This window comes from Balearica regulorum, chromosome 6, assembly GCF_011004875.1.
Source record: "Balearica regulorum gibbericeps isolate bBalReg1 chromosome 6, bBalReg1.pri, whole genome shotgun sequence".
NCBI classification, from domain to species: domain Eukaryota; kingdom Metazoa; phylum Chordata; class Aves; order Gruiformes; family Gruidae; genus Balearica; species Balearica regulorum.
Window position 1 is genome coordinate 7,788,785 of NC_046189.1, and position 20,798 is coordinate 7,809,582.

The 20,798-nt window shown below is 36.3% G+C and overlaps 2 long non-coding RNA genes across 2 annotated transcripts in view; both read left to right on the forward strand.

Annotated features, from left to right (window-relative positions):
- The window catches only part of LOC142602318 (uncharacterized), a 67,245-nt gene extending 64,258 nt beyond the window's left edge, over positions 1 to 2,987 (forward strand). Inside the window, exons 3-4 of the long non-coding RNA XR_012836016.1 lie at positions 1,087 to 1,257; positions 2,918 to 2,987. This is a non-coding gene — a long non-coding RNA (uncharacterized LOC142602318). The remainder of the gene's footprint in view (positions 1 to 1,086; positions 1,258 to 2,917) is intronic.
- A 3,314-nt stretch (positions 2,988 to 6,301) lies between these two features.
- Positions 6,302 to 13,465, forward strand: LOC142602319 (uncharacterized). Its single transcript, XR_012836017.1, has 3 exons — positions 6,302 to 6,496; positions 12,048 to 12,275; positions 13,341 to 13,465. It is a non-coding gene; the product is annotated as an uncharacterized LOC142602319 (long non-coding RNA).
- The last annotated feature ends 7,333 nt before the right edge of the window (positions 13,466 to 20,798 follow it).

Here is a 20,798-nt window from a genome sequence, read left to right on the forward strand (position 1 = left end):
ACTCTGCAAATTTGCCTTTTTTTTTTTTCTTCCCACTCAACCTATGGTTCCAGTCTAGGTACTCTATTTGTTTCCTTTATTAAAAATAGACTTTCTGCTAGGTTTTTTTGTTCTAGTTAAGTCTTATAAAAATTAATCTGTTACAAATAGTGCATATATGGTTTCATTGCAAGATAGAAACAGATAAATTTGTAGTATACGCAAGGTAGATAGAACCACTCATATATTGAAATTTCCTGTTAACTCTTCTTATACAATTGCATTTTCTGCTGCTTATAACTTTATAAAACTCTGATTTGGGGGATTTATTTTCTTTTTTAGATGTTTGCCTCAGTCTGAGATTTCGTTAAAAAATACAGCCAAAATGTTTTATATATTTCCAAGGAGCTGGAAAGATGTGCTAAATTCCAGAAGAATTTTGAAGGTCCCCACTGAGTTTGAAATCTCACCAGAAATATTGATAAAACAGGGTAGATGGTTTCCTTTTCTCAATTCACTGCGGTTTTAACCATAGTCTGTTCCAGTAGATGCCAAAGCCATGACTTTTACTGAAGTTGATGTTTTAACCATTGACTTAATTACCCTGCATGCCTTCTTTGTAGTCTATCCATCCTGAAACCTATTATTATTTTACATTTCCATTATGGTTGTGTACATAGTCCTCAGCCAATTTGTGTGTGCTGTGCTGAATATAGTACAAGCACCAACAATCAGTGTCTGCCACAAAAAATCATGACGTTCTGAGAGTATGTCCTAAGCCCTCTTATAAAAAAACCCCAGCACCTCAGTGAGAGATCCCCTGAATAATGATACTTAAAATTACTTCCAATGCCATTAAAAAAATCAGAGCAGTTCATGTATTCCTATTCTTTCAAGTTTTTGGAGTTGAAATAAGAGACCTTATGGATTCTGTATTCATTTCTTTAAGTGGTATATTTATGACAGTGGTGATCAAAACTTCAGGATTCATATATGTTGTTTCAAGGTATATTCACCTCTTACGTATATATTACTACCTAACAAGAGCAAGAGGAGCCACAAGTCACTTTTGACTTTTTTTTAATTCTCTTTTTTTTTTTTTCCTAGACAATTGTCTTGTTTTCAACAGCAGCGTATAAATTCCTATGAGTTTTGCAGTAATTTTAAGTTTTCTTAAAGATGATGTGAAGAAGTCTCCTGAGATATACACAACTCATGCTATGGGACATAGAGCTGCTGCTGTAAAAGTTAAAGAACTGAAGAAATCAAAACACCGAGGTAAATGTTATCTTATATTGACAAAGATTGAATTGCAATACATTGGTGTTTTTACCCCAAATTTTTATGATTAAGTTGTTAATCTGATGAAAATCAGATAACTGCAATGGAGCTACATTGACCCAAATCAGCTTTTAAGCTTTAGGTGATTTCCATAAATTATGCCCTGGCTTCCAAGCACTCTTGGTTTTAGTTTTAGAAATCCAAGCCCAAACAGTGAGTTTTGGCTGTTCTGAGAGATGGCATCATAAGTGCTTGTAACTCCGAAAACATCTTGCACTGAGCAGAGAGGTGAAGTGTATTGACTGAAGTATATAAAGCAGCTTACAACACGTTTATTGGACATCTAGGATCTACTGTCTCTTCCATTGTGAAATAGAAGTATTCATAAATTTATGGAATCTCTTTTTGTGATTTTTGCAAAGTGGAACACTTTCAACAGGCAAAGTTTACACCTACTCAAGGGATAATATTCTGAGAGCTCTGTACGTTTCATACAAGTGGAAAATACCTTGAGATTTAATAAATGTATTATAGATTATAGCAGAAAGAAGCAGGAGTTTGTTATTAAAGAAGTTGTCATCTATGATCAGAGATGGACATTTCATTAGAGAGAAGCATTTATGTATCTGAATTGCTTTACCAAAGTTGTATTGTGAATCTGTTGTAACAGTTGCTATAAACATCAGGATCGTAGAGAAAAGGTTTAAAAACATAAATGAATTATAAATTAAAGTGTAAGAAAAAAGAAGTGAAGTAACTGGGTACGTTTGTATATTTTTAAAAACAATGGCACTTGTTCGTGCATGTATTGGCAATATTTCATAAATATGCATGTTTAATAACTATATAAATAATAGGATGGATGAGCCTTAATTTGATTGAATTTCATCTTTTACTGTTATCCTAGCAGTAGATCACTTCTTGATCTTCAGCATTTTGGAGCCAATTTTATAATATTTACCACGCTAGTGAGCAATCACTTTAGCAAATAGTTTTGTTGCTGGAGTCAATAGGATTAGTCATTTTAAGGATGTGCTCAATAGAGAGTTCCAAAATTGAGCCCTTCGGCTTGCACTCTATGTGACTAGGGAGCTCTCTTCCCTTTAAAAAAATCATTGCAAGCTTTTACTATTTTGTCGGGAAACCACTGTTCAAAAACGTAATGCATGTTATAAGTAAACAAGGAAATGTTAAGAAAACAGAAAAATGTTTGTAGAACTGCCAAGTTATTTTAAGCTTTGGAAATGATCTCATGATATGGAAAAAATAAAAAGCAATGTAAATTACTTCTTTAGTAAAAGATGAAAAATGACAGATGGTGAACTTTTATAATTTTTCTTCCTGATAGAATTTCCAATCTTTTGGATGAATGATTCAAAAGAAATTGTTGTGCTTATTTAAAATCATGATCAATGATTAATTCTCCAATTTTTGGAGATGATGTTAGCAATTTCTCATTGTGGTATATCAATATGTCTGACAATGGGTAACATAAACAGTGCAATACACGAAATAACCCATTGTATGTTTTTTCTGTGGGTATTTCAGAACACGACTCCGGTCCCACTATCAAAGCATGAGATCAGCTTTAACTGCAATCTCTTGTTTACCATCCAGCATTATGTTCCAAACAAACTCTGTCTTTTCTTCCTTCCAGCGTTTGAAGGCGTTTTCATCAGCTACTCTGACAGACTACTTATCTGAGTGCTATTCTCCGTACATCTATGGTAACTAGTTGAACAGTAAATTCACACAGATATTAATATATGACATGCCTTGGTAACAGTGCATGAGGTCCTGTAGTTCTTTTTTGTACCTCTGTTGTTCTTGTACTTATTTTTTATTCATTGGATCACTTATCAACTAAGATTATAAATTCTTCTTTGATTGTTACCAGAAAAGAAAAAATTATTTGATCTGGGGAATCTATTGCTTAATAAAAGCAGGAGAATACTTAGGGGAATCAGCGCAAAGAATCTGTTTTCCTGAGAGTGATATGTTGGACAATTTTGAATTTCCAAAAACATAAGTATCGTTTGGTTCCTGGAAAAAAATCTTGAGGCATTACAAGTTTCTTCTTCAGCAAAGTTTTTGAACAGAATAAAAATGCTTTTGACAAAGAGAAATGTGTCCCAAAGTTAAATTGCAAAGTTTGAGAAGTACATGTTATTAATATAATAATTCTGCTGCTTTTAAAGCAGATAGTGAAATGTTAGTTTAGATAGAAATCATGGGTTTTTTCACAGCCTTTCTGGTTTCTATTTTTCTCTACAGCTGGCTTCCAATTGGCTTAGTATGTCACATCAAGCACATTTCTAAATGAATTCTGAAGAATGACTTGGGAATCGATCTTCCATCATCTGACAACCTTAGATGGTCTGAATAAATGGCAAAAAAGCTTGGGTTTGGTGCTTTCTGAAACACAGGTATTGGCTGATAGAGTCACATTACCATATCAAAATGTTCCAGGTTAAATTTTCAAAGACATAAATGATATCACATAACTTTTAATTTTCCTATTTAAGTAGGATAGCTTAATTTTCCTGTTTAAGTAGGATAGCTTAATTTTCCTATTTAATAGGATAGCAAATGAAAATTCCCTTTGACTTTTGTTCAGTTAGACATATGTCTTGGGAAAAGTTCCCCTAACGTACTTGACCTTTAAAAATCTGGAATTCGGTTGCTAAAAAGTCCATTTAGCAACCTCTGCTGCCTTTTGTCAAAGAATGGGCTGAGAGTTTTATATAGCATGTAAAGCTCTATTTTTACATTGGATAACTTGGTGAGTTTCCCATAAAGTCAGTAAGACTCTGTCAATGGTCAGTAGTTCTAGCCACAACAAGGTTACAAGGGATATGGTTTTGAAACTGGTGTTTGGAATTATGTGAACAGTTCTTTGTCATTCTTTGACAGAAATATTCCATGCTTATCTTGGATCTCTTATGAAATATTGAGCACAACATATATTCAGAATCAAATCCTTTGGAATAAACATGCGAATATAGTAGGGTTGATGTAAAGGCACAAACTCTGGCCTGTAACAGCATGTCAGTTGGTAAGATCAGCTGATCAGTAAATTTGATCCAAAGCTTTTAAAGACACTTTCCTAAACATGTCAAAACAACCTATTTTTGCGCTGACATTGTATACCAAAGAAGCTATTTTGGTGTGATTCGTATCCTGGTGTTTATAAGCACTGTGATAATTTCTGCAGCAAATGTTGTTTCCACTAAATGGGAAAGAAATGAACAATATATGTGCTTAAATATCCTCATGTTAACATGTTCTGTCTTGAAATTCAATAATTGAGTGGTTACCATTCTAACTGAGATCAGTCTTTTATGACTCTGTAGTTAAAGTAACTCACCATCGTATAGTGCTGATACTTTGTACTGCTCTCTTGGTTTCATAGGCTTTGCAGGGCACTGGCTACACAAACTTATGGACAGGCCCCAGCCGCCCTAGTTCAATTTATGCAGAATGGTGCAAGGAAGATCATTTACTACGCCCATCAGTCTGACAGTATCCTCCTTCTTACTTCTTTCTTTCTAACCTCTCAAATGACACTGATTTTAAATATATTTGGCTGACATACCTACAGGCTTTTCCCTTAAGGCAAGTTATCATAGTTGCTATTAACTTGAATGCAGTAACAAAAATGAGTTACCTTATTATTGGCTAAAATTTCCTGATTTTCCTGATATTTTTTTTTCCAGTTTGTTTTGGGGTTCTTTTTTTTTTTTTTTTTTCGGGGGGGGGGGGGGAGGGGATTGGTGGTGGGGTTTTTTGTTTGTTTGTCTGGGTTTGGTTTTTTTTGTGGGGTGGGGCACATTGGGGTTTGCTTGTTTTGTTTTGGAGGTTTTTTGTTTGCTTGTTTGTTTTCTGATAAACCTGTAAACTCTCCAGTATAAAGGCACTGTCTCTCCAGATGCCTAAAGTCCTGATCCTTTACGGAGTTTTGAATGTTACAGAATAAAAATAAATGGTCTTAATAAATAATAATCTACTCATTTAAGCACCAATTATCACTATTAAGGTGGAGTTAGTAACAGTTTTATGTGAGAGTTCATTCTGGGTGAAAAAAACCCTAACAATAAAAAGCACATCATCTCTTACTGCAGCCAAATATTTGTAAACTGAAGTTGCTGAGAGCCTAAGTGGTAACAGTCATCTTGTGAACAGATGGGACAGTCCTGTGTGTATGAACTTTTGCCCTGGGAAGCAAGAGGGTAAAGGAAAGGAGGGAGGAGAAAATAGAAGAAATGCTCAGTAATTGTTACTTATTGCACAGTACTACTGTTTCCTTCAGGCACACGTGTATAATAAATCTCTAGAAATAGTCTCATAGTTATTCAGATAGAACAGGTAGGTGTCATTTTGAATATTGCCATTAGGTGTTTCTATAGTTGTTGGGTTGGTTCCTTTTTCTTAGCCACAGTAAACATAGTGACAGAGTGGTGTGCTAGACTTCTAATGATGTCATAGATTAAATTATGTTCCATAAAAAGAAATTTACACTCTGTACTTTCAGCTGAACTGAAAAATCATTTAAAATTTGAAACAGAGAGTCTATACTTTTTTATCTCTCTAAATCTTCTGCTTTGAAGTCTAAGTCAATTCAATTCATAGGTGAAGGTGTCTTAGTGTGGTCTAAAATTTAAGTGCGAAAGTAATATATTTAAGAACGATCACTTTGCTGTACAGTAATGTTACGTGCTCCTCTACTTTAAAGAGTGAACTTGCAGAAAATTTTCGGTTTTGCTGGTCTAGAATTCCTCATACATCTTGGATGCTGTTAAGGCAGGTTGTTGGTATTCACTATTAGGTTTTTTGCATCCTGTTTCATAGGATGCCACATATTAAGTGAAATCATTACCATATAAAGTGAAATCGTTACCGCTTTCAAATCTGATTAGGTAGGAAATATTGTCTACAGAGATTTGTACCTGAAATCTATCAGTGCCTTTGTTCATTATCTTATGCTTTCTGAAGTAGGCTTTATTATTTTGCAGCATCCTAACATGCTCATCGTATCTCTCTCAAACTCCACTGACACCATAAGCACCAAGGCACATCCAGTACAAGTCGGCTGGGAACAGCCTGCAATTAATGTCAGCGATGGAGATGCATCTTTATCCACTGCCTCCTACTGCCAGTACAGAACTTGTTGGGTTTGGTATACAAGCCATGATGAAGCTGAAACACGGTCTTTTGCCTGTTAAAGTAATCATCAAAAGTAAGTGCTATTTTAGGATAAGGCTTAACAAATTTGAATCTCAATACTGATGCCTCTTTCATACTTAATTTTCCAGTACCAAACTCAGTGTTTGTGTTTGCCTCTATGCACGTTTGCTATCAGGTCCACTATACCAAATAGCATGAATATCTTAGATTTAAAGATAGTTTTCTGCCTAAAATTTTTGATGCTAGTGAACCAGCTCCTTCATGGAGTACCGCTTTATTAGTTCAGGGAAATACTTGTTGTTTACTAGGAACTAATTTTTATAAAAACTGTTATTTTACCATTTGCTTGAGTCATAATCAGGTGAGGGTTTGGGTGACCAATGACCTCTTGTCTTCACTGCAGTCTGATCACTGTGCTTGATGCTGCAGAAAGGGTCCTGTAATGTTTATATTCTCACTAATAAAGACCTGCCTTTACACAGTGAGGATTTCCAACATTTTAGAATGCAGCAATGAAATACACTAAGCAATCATCCTATCATGTGCTATCACAAACACAGGTTTGCTTGGAAAAAGCTATCACTGTTGTTGCAGCCTCTCTGTGGAGCATTCTGCTCATGTGGATGCTCTCTTTAAGCATTTCATTACAAAGTCTGCTCACTTGTTCAACAAAGGTAAGTTTAAAGTAGTTTACGGTGTGTAAGCAGGCTCAGACTTTGTGCCAAAGTGACTGAGATAGGCATAGAAAGGCCATTACACCTTTCTTCAGTAGGAGCTACTTCTTCCCACAGGGGATGGAGAGGTTGAAGAGGGTGGTAGATTTGGTAAAGAACATTTGTAAATCTTAGTATTTCTACTTGAGAGTCTATCATCTCCAGAAGTTTTTAGACGAATTTAAGAATGTTCCCATAAAGGATTGATAGCTTTTAAGCATTGCATCGATTATCAACCCTATTTGTGTAGCTAAGCACTCTAATATGCAGAAACAGAACACTTTCTAGTCGGCAGACCTTTTGAGAAGGTTTTCAAACTTATAATTGCTCTCAATTCAATAAGCATTTTTAAAATGCAACCAAATGTTCTGAATTAAGGTCATAACATTGAAAAACTAGTTACTATAAAAGCAAAAAAAAAAAAGCAAGCTACTTCCTTTGGCTTGGTTTCTCATAGAAGCCAAATCATGACTACAAAGGTTCATTGACATGATGGCAGAACATGAAAGAAGTTTATTGTGGATGGGAACTACTTCCAATAAAACATCAGGAATGGCTTTAATAGAACTTCCAAAACGTTTTTTGAGATGTTTGGAGTTTGCATGTTCTCTTTGATTTCAGGTGTATTAAAAAGTCCTACACACATATTCAGCACTAGTTAGCCTTATATTCTACACATACGCATTTAGAGTGCTTTTTAAATTCTGTGGGAATAGTCTTATGCTTATTTCATTGTGACTTTCAGGTGGAAGTTGTGGATTTTGGGGGAAGTGGGGTGGTAATTATACATACATGTATTCAACCATATTTTATGAAAATACAATTTACTACTTGCCAAACCTAAGCAGGACCTCAGTTTGTGGAGGAAAATAAAAACAAAGGTTAAGGTTAATATCTTTGACGATGGTGTGCTGTAAATGTTTTTACCTCTTTGAATGTGGAAATCCAAATCCTACAATGAATTGATAATGTTTTTAGTTGACTTGTACATACTGTTTAGGACTAAAGTAATAACATAGGTTGTCTTAACCAGAATAATACTGTGCCAATTGTGACTAGCCAAGATGACCGGGTTATTCAAGTGGTCTCATTTATTTATTTTAGAAAATTGGTTTGGCTGCTTATCAGGAAGTGACTTCAGTAAGGAAGCACAGTAATTCAATTATTAAACACTCCTTTTTCTATCTCATCCAACAAAATGCATATGAACTCAATTGTTGTGGTTTAACCTGGCTGGCAGCTAAAACAACTACACAGCCGTTTGCACACTCCCTGTCCCCACTCAGCGGGATGGGTGAGAGAATCAAAAAGAAAAAGGTAAAACTCCTGTGTTGAGATAAAGACAGTTTAATAGGACAGCAAAGGAAGGCAATGATAATAATCATCCTTATAACAATCATCATCATCATAATAATCATAATAGAATACATATTTAGCTGCTTGGCAGCAGCTAAAATATCAGTGTGTTATTAACGTTATTCTAATCCTAAATCAAAAACACAGCAATAACCAGCTGCTAGGAAGAAAACTAAATCTATCCAGGCCAAAAACAGGACATCAATGTAAGAAAAACATTTATTTGCTGCTTCTTGTCTTCAATAACTCATGTTACATGCAGCATAATTCACCCTAGAAGGTTTATCTGTCATGGGGGGAGCAGGGGGAAGAATAAAAATTCTAAGAGCATCTAAAATATGTCATTCTGTTGTAGACAGTGATGCTGTTCCCAGGCAAAGTAGTTTAGTCATCTTTTTGGAGGAAATTCCTCCAGCCCCTGGGCCTTGTAATTTTTGTTCCTGATAGTCTCGAGACAAGCGATCAGAAAATCTCTAGCTTGGGGACCATATTGCCCCCAGGGCTGCTGTTGCTGTTCGCTAAATACTGAATTTGGATTGCTGAAATTTAGTGTGTCCTCTACTGATTGCTCTTAATACATTTTAAGGAACTGAAATAATGATGAAAATTGGAGAATGTTCAGAGCAATTCACAGTCACTGTGTAAAGTTCAAGCTCTCTTGCTGTCAGTGAGAAGGAAAAAAGCCATATAAGAGTAAATTCAGAAAAATACACCACAGACAGCAGAAGTCTCTTTCCTAAGAGGAAATGTAGCCTGAAGAAAGCTTCTGATGTCTGTGGGGTTTTGGGGTTTTTTTGCCAGTTTTTACTTTGTTTACTTCACTCACAGAAATTCACAAAAAATAATTATCCATGCTATGGGTTGAAAAAAAACCAGTGTCAAATAATTCATCTGTATTTTAATTTCAGTAGACCAGTCATCTTCACTCCACTTTCAGTATTACCATGCACAGTTTCAACATACAACTATCTAACCTCTACGAATAGTACGACAGATGAGCTCATCATATATCTACAGAGTTGAAAAGAACTCATTTGTTTCATACCAATTTAAAGTATAGGGACCATATGGGGGTTTTTTGTGACTAAGAATAAATAGCCTCTCCAATATGCTTTTCATGTGTGGTCAGCAAGATTTGTTAAGTGCACTTATACCCATTCTGCAAGTAACATGGAGAAAGCTGTAAGCAGACCCTAGCACTCCTGTGTCCATAGTTGGAGATTTATCATTTTGGGGAGAAATATAGCAAAACAATAATAGGTACTTTGTTGTAGGAGAAAACAAAATCATCCAAAAGGCCTTGTTGTTTGAACAGACTCAAACTAATTAAAGAAATACGTAACAAAGGGAACATTTTCACTTGTTTAAAAAATATAGTAAGAAAGATAGCTATGTCAGGTATTTTCCCAACAGTTGGCACATTTCTGCACTAATTTAAAGAAACAGGCAGAATACAAACTTGTGGCCTTTTGGACTCTCCATTGCAGCAGGCTGCAATTTTACTACTTCTCAGCACTTCAGATATGTTGCTGAACACAAGGCACATGTAATAGTATAGGGATTTAGTTAGAAACCTAAAAGAGGGAACCGGAGATCATCACAGAAGCTCAGAATAACATAGAAAAAACCAGGATAGGTTTTATAGGAATGTCAGCCTATAGCTAAACGATAACCTAATTTATGATACTGGATATAATAATCTTGGGAAAGGAGTGAATGTGCAAAGATTTAGAAGTAGGTCAAAGGAAACGTCCTGCCTTGCCTCAGCTGACAGTGTATCGATTCCTTTGGAAGAGTGCCCTTATGAAGACATTTTTCCCTAACCTAGCTGCATGAATCAGCAATCTGACACTGCTGCTTTGCAACGGAACGAGAACTGGACCGAGTTCTTAGTGACTAGTCTGGGTAGTTATGTTACTGGGACAACAAGTGTAAACTTCAGCTGTTTGGAGACCTTTCCAAGAAGAATACTGGCACCGTCCTGCTATAAGCGAAACTGGAGTTTTGCAGCTTGTGCATCACAGATATGAACAAAACTTAGTGCTGTTGTGATCAAATAAAGAAGAAGATTTGTAATCTAAGTGGGTTGGGCTGGGGAATAAAAAGTCTGGAGTCATGGAAGAGCCACGCTGTTTGAAACTGTCTGAAAGGAAAAAAAAAATCTTGCAAAAATTATCCTGGCAAATTCTTCCCCTTTCCAAGAATAGACAGATGAGTGATCTAGATACTACAGAAGCATGATTTGCAAATTGACTATAAACCTGAAATGGTTTAATTATTTGAGTGCATTTGCTAAAAGGTCAAAGCCCAAAGCATCTATTTGCTTTTAGTGACATCAGAAAACACAAACCAAATCCACAGTTGCCTTATTTTCCCTAAAATATGAATCTTATGGTCAAGATTTTTTGATAAAACTATTGCTCAAGGTGAGAAACTCCAAAATGTTATTAAAGATGTTAGGAGGGTTTGCCGTTATCTTTTGAAGAGCGTTACATGCATATCATTATATATGTTAGCTGTTATCAGATTACAAGTACTATATTAAATTAAGGGAGGTGTTTGTTTAAAGATATTGAGGAGGTATGTATCTTCCGTAATACCAGAAATTAGATACATTTAAATAACTTGCTTAATTGCAAGTCTGCATATCACATAATGCTGAAATACATGAGGAAAACTATGAAATAGGCTTTAGCTGTTTTTCAGCTGAAATGGGGCAGGACATCCTCTAGAAGGGGTTAACCAACACAGTAGATCTGCCTTTTTATATCCAATATGTAAGTGGGATAGTACAGAAGCACTGGTAATATGATTTCACTGTTGAGACGCCAACGTTGTGGGAGGACAGTCAGCTTTGTGAGAGCAGCTGGGGATGGAGCTGTTGGTAGTGACATAAACTACCAAGGGCATCATTCTTTAGAGTTCATTCAACCGCTGTTACATACAGGCATAAAATCGTAAAGTTTAAATAGTGTATTTGAAGGGAGTTAAGAAAAACAAATCTATCCAGAGTCTTTGAAAGATGGCTCTAGAACCTGAAGAAAACAGGCATCTGATTTAATCTACTGAATTTGAATCTAGTTGGCTTTAATCTACTGAATTTGAAATAATATTACGTGTCGACAACAGGAAAATGTCAGGGAAAAATAAACCCAAGGTATGTTGGCTATGATGACAAAAGACCAGAGAGAAGGGAATATGGGAAATTTTAGCATTTCAGAATTTTGCTTTTTGTGTTCTGCATTTGTTGGTGAGTCCTATGTATTTTGATTTTGTGTTCCGTATTTTATCATAGCCTCTTAAAAATAATGATCTCTCCTGGCAAAATTGTGTTTTAGTGAATAACTTCAACTTGTTCTAAAAGTAGACAATTCTTTCCTTCACTATTTCCTCAGTATTTGGAAACTGTCATGCAGTAAATAACCTTAAAAAAAAAAAATTAAATGGATTAATTTCTTAGAGGGGAGTTTAGTATTTCTTCTGGAGTGATGGAAATGGAGTTTAACATGTAACATTTGTTTTATTGCCATTCAGTTTAGAACCTGATATTTCATGTATTACCAAACCACCTCTGATGGAGACCCCAGCAGAAAAATGAACAAACAGCAGCAATTCTGCATCCTGTTCCATATGAAGGGCACTGATTTCCACTGAAGAGTGCAGGTCTGGCATATTTCTCTCAAACTTCTTACATGACAAATTCTTCTCATTTGGGTGTAGCTGGGCAAACGACAAAGCATCATATACCAGAAGTTTGCACAGGTAAGGCAGTCTTGAAAATTTCAACGGCTTTGATTGCTTAGAGCTTTTTTGCTGATTTAAAGCTTGTTGATTAATGCATTCAGTTGCTGTTATAGAAAAACACGTTGAATGAGTGTGACCTAAATTGAGAAAAGAATGGGTTTGTTTCTTTGTCTCCAAGTAGGCTGCCTCTTGGGTGAAGATTCTGATGTCAGATACACTGAAGTATACTGCGTTCAGGAGGGTTACACAGGAATAAAGCCAAAGTTACTGGGGAATTGGCTTGAGTATATAGCCCCCTTGAATGCTCTTGCAAACACTGATTGCAATTTCTGTGCCTTTGTGCATTTGTAAAATACACATACACCCACACGCAGACTTTTAGTGACACAGTTCTTAAAGGCTTAAATATAAGCTTTTTGCAACCTTTTTTTTTCATTGTTGTTCAGCAAACCCACGTATCTTCACTTTTTTTGTCTTACTTGTTGAATGGTAGGCTGTATCAGATATGGAGTCATGTGGCAACTGTACAAGAACAATAATTTTTAGCACAAAATTATTAAACAAAGATTCTTCAAGGACCTAATATAGGAGATGCTGATTTATAGATCCAAAATATTCCCTGGAGTCTTGGAGAGCCTTATGTTTTTCTTCCCTATTAGCTACTGATGGGACGACTGTGCTTGGAAATTTGCCAGAGTAGATACTCCAGAAAAATTATTTATGGTTAAAATGTTTTGTTCCAACATGAATAAAGCAATTTGAGAATAAAAACACACAACCCTCTTTTATTCTGGAGGAACAGTGTCCACAAGGGGAATTCTGGAATCACTAGTCCAGAATAGCTATTGCAGTAAACTGCCAGTGTATGAAGGCACTTGCTGATGGGTACTGTAGCAGCGTTTTAAAAAAAGCCATTAGATGTTGAAAAGAACATCTTGGCTCTTAGAACAGAGCCAAGATTGACTCAAATGAGGTAAGAAAACTAAATAAACTAAATATTTAGACAAAAGAGGACCAGAATATGTTTGGCCCTGTTCAAATTCACATAAGAGGTGGAAATCTCAAGGAGCTCTTCTCTTGCAGATGTTCCTACCTGGCTTACAGGAAAGAAAAAGAGACTAATGCAGCACCAGACAGCATCAACTAAAAAGCATACCTGGACTGGCTTACTGTCAAGATGGCTGGGTGGTCACAGACCTTCACTGAACTGACAGGTAAAAAAGCATCTTGTCATAAGTAATTAACTCTGAGAGTTCAGGTCCTGCCTATGGCTTTTCAGGAACTCTGGCAGGACGGGTGCACCTCTGTTTAAACTCCCATTGCAGATTTCGGTAGGTTTGAGGTTCACATCTTCCTGCAATTGCAGGCTCAGAGGCACTTAAACTAATCTGCAGATGAATTGAGTTTGAATCTCAAAGCAAAGCAGAATAATTTTAATGACACATAGTTGGAGGGGATATAATATTGTAATTCCCTATCACATGGCCACGCTAAGTATTTACAGATGATGAAGAAAGCTTGCAAAAATAAAATGACAAGTTCAAAGCAAGTGGGGAGAAGCAAGATCTTTTTTGCTGAATTGAGCTTTCTGTCATCACTGAAATGACAACATGCTGCTCACACCATCTATTTGTTACTGAGGGGATCTCATGCTGTCAATTTTTAAACAGCTATTTATATTGAAGGGCAACACTATACATCAGAAAAGTCTGTTTGGCCTTTCTCTGCATTCAAAAGAACATACTGGGTCATATTTCTTCTATATTTACTATATCCCTTGCGCTGTATTGTTTGAAAAATAGAGGATGATGATGACAGAGTGATATCTGCCAGGATTGTCCTTTAAATTTAAACATCACTCTTATGCAATGGAGTATAATCTTGAACCTGTAACTATCAAGCAGCAGTGCATTATCTAGATGGTTCAGAGTCACAGTGAGTCCAGAAAAGGAGATTGACTACAGTATCCTGAAGATGATTGCAATGAGGCAGCAGCGATAAAAACCCTCTAATTTTCGCAACAGTGGAACATATTTTTGCTAGGTACATCTCTGTTCTTTCCAGTTGCACCCTGAAGCCAGATGTAGATGTAGTGATTTTAATACAAGTTAGTTGTGGGCTTGGAAACATAATACAATAGGCCTGGAAAAGGTAATAATTTGAGTGTTAAATTTTTCTGAAAGCACTCTTAATTTGATTAATCATTGTATATTTCAATGTACTTCAGAGCATATTCTCTCCCTTTGTGGTAACTCACGTTTTCCAGTAAATGTCAATTATTTGCATCTTGAAGTAAACTACAATTCTTTAAGTGTACCTTGCTAAACACAGAGCCTGTCCACCAGTAGGCACAGACAACTATCATGCCTTTGATTAGAGAACACTCCACTATTGTCAGTTTGCAAATCTGATGCTTTTACTGCATGTAGGTGATAAACTTTCAGAGACTACTTAAATAAATGCTTTGAAAGAAATGTATAGGGCTTCAAGCCAAGATAGTGCAGAACCTATAGGAAAGTTCCAACAAACAGCTGCAGGGTCAGCTGGTCAAATGCACTCGAACGCATTAGCTGAACTCTGTGGTCTCGTAGTGGTTGTTAAGAAGTTTGTGAATGGAACATGCCAAGAAGGTGCTCCATGGGTAGATGCTGCTGATTTGTGAATGGGACAGCAATACTAATTCAAGGGTTAGGTGGAAGCAAGCAGGAATTTTTTTTTTTTTTTTTAAATTTAATGATGCACATCCACATGTATTTAGTCCAAACCTCAGCTAGTTCTGTACAATTTAGTTACAGTTCAGAGGGAACCATTGCTAGACTAGTCGTTCTCATTATATTCATATATTGTTTTTTTCAACTGCAACCAAAGGAGACATTATTAAAAAAGAAAGTCTTTTAACCTTCAAAAAGATCATGTTCACTTCTAGACATTAGATTAGTCTAGATTGGTCTAGACATCTTATTTAAACTGTTTTACTTAAGTCTATGGGAACTTTCTTAACTAGTCTGGAAACAGGAGATAGTATTTAAACTCTACAGTAAATGTCTTCAACAGTAAATATTATTTCAACAGAAATAGGGATGATTTCTTTATCTTGGCACCTGTTGTAGGAAACTGAGCTGGATGGCTAAGGAGTTCATCTGTAGAATCACTGTAGTTAAAGCCAGATGGTATTATGGTGTTAATAAAATGGGGCCAGGGGAGTTCAAGAAAGGAAAAGGAAAAAAAGAATGTATAAAGCTGCTACTCTACCCTTTCTCTTAAGCATATGGGCCATGCCCACTGATGCTAATGGCAGAAGCCTAAGGCTCCCTTTTAACTTTTCTGCTCATCAGCACGTGTGTGCCTGGAAAGCAAGTGGCAAATGTCTGTAAGTAGCGGGATATGCAATTTTTCTTTATTCTAAAGTACAATTCTTTTGCAGTGATAGAAGAGAGACTCTTTTTCAAGTTCTTAAATCACCAACAGTCCATAACTGTACAAGCGTCTTGTTTATTTCTTAACACCGCTCCACAGGCTTTGCATGCTAGTAGAGTCTTCGTGTATTTGCGGTATTGCCACTGATTTGCAAAGTGTTCATACTGCCTATGTATGTTTAGTAAGTTTATGCTTCTGCTGGATTAGAAATATGATGAATTCTTAGATTTGTCTGGCTTTCAACTTGCAGCAGCCTCTGCCTGTAGAAACTGATGGGGATTCCTTCTCCCTTCAGTTGTTTAAACAGCGTTAAAAAGGCATAACCAAAGAGTGATTGAGGAGAAGGCCAGAGATTCCACAGCACAGCAAGGAGAGTACAGCCAGAAAACCAGTTCAGTGCATTCTTCCTCGCAGGAAGGCGCAATGCCAGTTACTCCCCAGTGCCAGAACAACTTTGCTGAGGAAATGGGTGTGAGTTAAAGACTCTCTGAGGCTTCTCTTCCTTCATTTCTGTGCCAAGTGTACCTCCACTGAAACGGAAAGCCAGTGAGTACTAGTGCCTGGCCTACTCCACTCCTCCTGCGGGCCCTGCGTAGCTGGCGGGGTTGGGGATAAGATACGAGGCTGGAGCAGTATTACCTCCAGTTCCCAAGCCCTTTGGAGATAGCTGGTGGAAAGGAAAGAGTCTTGCAGGGATGTTGATACCGCTGGGTGCTGGTCTTTGGTGAATACTAAGAAATAAGGGGAGAATTTTATTTGCAAGAATAAGACAAAGTCATGTCAATGCTGGTGAAGTACTGAGGTCTGAGGTGGTGGGAGAGAGAGAAAGGTATAAAACCCAAAATATTTTGCTTGAACTTACATAAAAAGTGTATTTTACCATTTTAAGTGGTCTTATTTCTAAAAAAAAACACATTACAAGACTTTAATTTTTTTCCATTATATAATGAAATAACATAACTGTTAATAACATAAATGTATGTAGTGCTGTTATTGTCTGCAACAAAAACACATTTCTAGAATCTGCTGCTAATGTGTTTCCATTTTTGCTTTCAATATTTTTCTTCTTTCTGTGAAAGCTTCCTGATTCAACTTTGTTCATTAAGAATTTCTTATATTTCCATTACAGATCATTCTAATCATCTTTTTAATTACAGCTAGAGCAGGCTATTTACAGCACTCCTGACTGTTATAAACAAGTACCTATGGGGAAAAATAAGAAAAAAATAGGAGGTGAATAGCTTTAAATGAAAATGAAAAATAGCTGCTGTCATTTTCCACTGTGAAAAAGAAAGGGAAACATTTTCTATACCTCACAGCAAACACAGACCTGGACTGGAAAGGACTGTTTGGGTCAGAGTCCAAACTTTGAAATTATCTGAAATTGAATTAGTTTTACCACAGGTATTTGCTATGAAGATTTTGAAGGAATTGATATTGTAACTTTCTGAATTCTTGTAGTTAGTCCATTGCATCATCTGGATAAAGTGTATCACAATTATGTCAAAAACTGAGATGCTTTTTGTAAGACAGTCACGCAAATATGAAAAACAAGTCAGTATCACTGTACGGTATTACAAACCACAGGATAGTGATACAACTTTATTATGATTTTTCAAGTCATCTAAGTGTGAGATCTCTTGCTGTGAATTTTGCTTATCACAGATTCTGAAGTCTCCACAGTGACTATCTGCCCACAGAATATTGAGAGACCCTTGAACAAGGAAACTCCTGCAGTCATCACCTGCCTGAAATGTGATGGAAGGAGCCACTGCTTGAAGACGGCTTCTGGAGTCCATCAGGAATCACAAGAAAGAAGTCCCTTGTGAGTAACAGAACAAATTGGGCTACGGCCACTATACTGTGGAATATATGGGCACAGTTTCTTCTGGGAAACCTAGCCAAATGCGCTATTGAGCTTTCTGTTAAATGCACATATTTGGCTCATATTCAAGGTTAGCTAAATAAAATGTGATGAAGTATTTGTGCTCTTAGCTCTTCACTGATGTTTAAGGTCTTACATCCAGTGGCATTTAGGGGACAAAATCATTATCATTTGTCTAAGTCTACAAGTATATGGCATGAAAGGTAAAAATATTCTGATTTTTAAGCCTTTCTGTAGCACACGTGTAAAAACAGCCACAAAATAGTTCATTCTGCTTTTTTTTTCCCTTTATTTCAAATTCAATATACCAGCAATGTTTTTTATCATTATGTTTAGAATAATAAAACTCTTTGATAGGTATTTCTGTTCAGTGCAATACACTTTTTGTAATATCAAAAGATTGTTATTCCCTACTAAGTCAGTATTTTATTTTCATATATATTTATATGCAAAGCTATTGCATATACAATGGACTATCACAACATGGAGCAAGAATCTGCGACTACCCTTCTGCAGAAGAAATAGAGTTGATTATCACGGACTTCACTGCACTGTATCAAAGACATTGCCAATTTAACCGCGTGCTCTCTCTCTCTCCAATGCATGGAGGACCTTCTGACACACTTTCTTTGCTACAGGCATGCATTCATCAGGTTTCATTTGCAAATATCAAGGTAAGGACCTAAGCAAATGTGTACTTGTATTCAAGCTTCTTTTTTTTTTACTTTCAGTATTTGTGCAGTCGATATTTTGTTATGTATGTGTTTGCTGTAGAACTTTCATTCCTAAACTCTGCCCCAAACCCTGTTCCTAGGCCCACCGACAACTTCAAGCCATTTTTCTATATAAAAGAGTAGGCTCTTCTAGGTCAGACATACGGGAACATTTTTTACCTTACACTAAGAAGCAGGAGGCTTGCATTCTTGGTCAATTTTTAGCTCTCGCAGAGTGAAAAATGCAGTTTAGATTGTGCTTACCATTACAACTTGCTTTAACCAGCCAGCACCACCGAACCCAGCACCCCATTCACCTCCTTTTCCTTTGTGGCATGTTTTGGTTTGTCAGTGATGGTGCAGCCTGAATTTACTGAAAAGCTTGAGCATCTTGAATCAGGAATTAGCACTAATGTGTATGCACTTTTTCTGCAAATGTGCTTTGGAGGCTTTGATTTTTCTGCATTTATATTCTGTGAAAGTAAGTCAGTCAGTCACATAAAACAATGTATTAAGCATCATGTGAGCGTTAATTAGAAAATATTTTCCCTTTGTAACAGCTCTCATTTAGAAAGTGGTGAGTTCTGTTGAGGGGAGGAAAACTTTGAAATCATCATTAGGAACTGTAGTTGCAAATTTCTACAACTTTTTATTTTGGGTAGTGATAAAACTGAGTTTAATTTAAAAAGCAATCATACGTGTTATTTGTCTCAAGTGAGGCATGAACTGGATCTAAATTGTTCGCTTAGTATGTTTTAAAAGTTATTAACAATATATAGCTGTGGGATGATAGATAGTAATTCTAATTACAAGCAGGGGGCTGTCAGCTCTGAACTTCCAGTCAGCCCCTTGTTATGGTTTAGAGCTGGGCTCCTGAAATAGAGAATGAGTGTAGTGATAAGGATGAAGTGACAGGGAAAAAGCTTTTGCTTTGTTCATTGATTATTATTTATAGGCATAGCATATGCAAAACCAGACCTTACTCAGGCTTTTCTGTGAGATTTGAAAAGGTTAATTGATTCTTTTCCTAAAGTTTTTGTGTCCAGACCTGTGTTTGCTCATGTGTTAAATGCATTTTGTGTTATTGTTATTTCAGAGCAATAAAAGTAAGCTATTAAAGTAAGAATTATCCTGCTGTTCCTAAATGGTTCCTAAGCTCCAGTCTCAGTGCTTCTGTCCTGGTATACTAGCTAGCATGGTAGCTGAACCATCTTCCTAGCAGCATTCAGCAGCCACATGCCTGAGACTCCTGGAATGTGTGTGTCAGCCTAGTCACCTGCTTCCCCTGGCCCCGTTCTCCACTTGCTGTTCTAGCTTTGAGTATGGGTTTGAACATAAAGTGTTGCACCAAACAAAACATGACATGGTTGCAGTTTGGCATTTACTTTCAGCTTGTCCTCTCTCCAAAGATAATAGAGAGCGCACACTGTAGTCCAACACTAGTGCTGACTCATGTTCACTAGGGGTTTAATTTTAATTCTGTTACTTTAATTCTGTTAATTTATTTCCACTATGCAGTAGATCAGTGTGCAGGCTTAGTGTTACCAATGGGAATTATTCACTTTGGCATGTATTTAGTCCACTAGTTCAAATTTTATGTTTTCTTTGCACGTAGGTTTTTTGTTTGTTTACTTGTTTTCTTTTTCTTTTTTTTTTTTTTTTTTATAATCAGATCACCATTAAAAGCTAAAACTATTTTGACGGTGCCTGCCATGACAAGATGGTGCAAGATATACTAGTAGTGCAATTGGAATATTTTCAAAGTAATTGTTGTATCTTGCAGAGTATGGAATGGTTAGCATCATAATTGAATGGTATTCTGTGGCAATAGGTGACATGAAATTGGTTCAGGGTTTGGTTTTTGTTTTGTTTTGTTTTTTTTCTTCCTAGTGTATTTATTGGCATGTCTAAATATTACAAGGCTAGTTGTAGAGAAAGAGCATTTCCTCCTTTAAAATTATGTATAAAATGTAAGAATTGCTGTTTATCTAGGGAGGCTAGGATGCTAAGTTTTATTTTTCTTTCAGGAGCAAAATACGGTGGTTACAGCTTTCAGGCTCATATACTCCAATTGTAAATGCTACTGTGGATATAATTTGTGTTACGTTTCTACTGCTGGGCAGTACAAAGTGTTGTAGGCAATAACATTTGTATTTGGGGGATTGGCTTTACTTCTTTTTCTCTATAGTTACTTATGAAAAAGTATAAAATAGTTGTTAAATGTAACAGTTTGAACTCTGTATATGCTGATACAGAGCATCTGTATCACCCAGAAGCAGTAAGTAGTATTACTAGATATAGGTAGAAAACAGTAAGCCATATGCTTAGCTGGAGTAATAGAAATAAATTAGTATTAGTAGAGTCTGTAATAGTTTCCACTGACAGACGTTCATTCCGAGGAACTTTACGCTTTAAATATGGTTATCATACACACAGTAGTACTAAGATCCCTGTGTGTTAGCTTAATTAGGCAATCTTTGTTTCTTTTTTTCATGAGTACATTTCTGTAGCTCAAGATTGGTTATA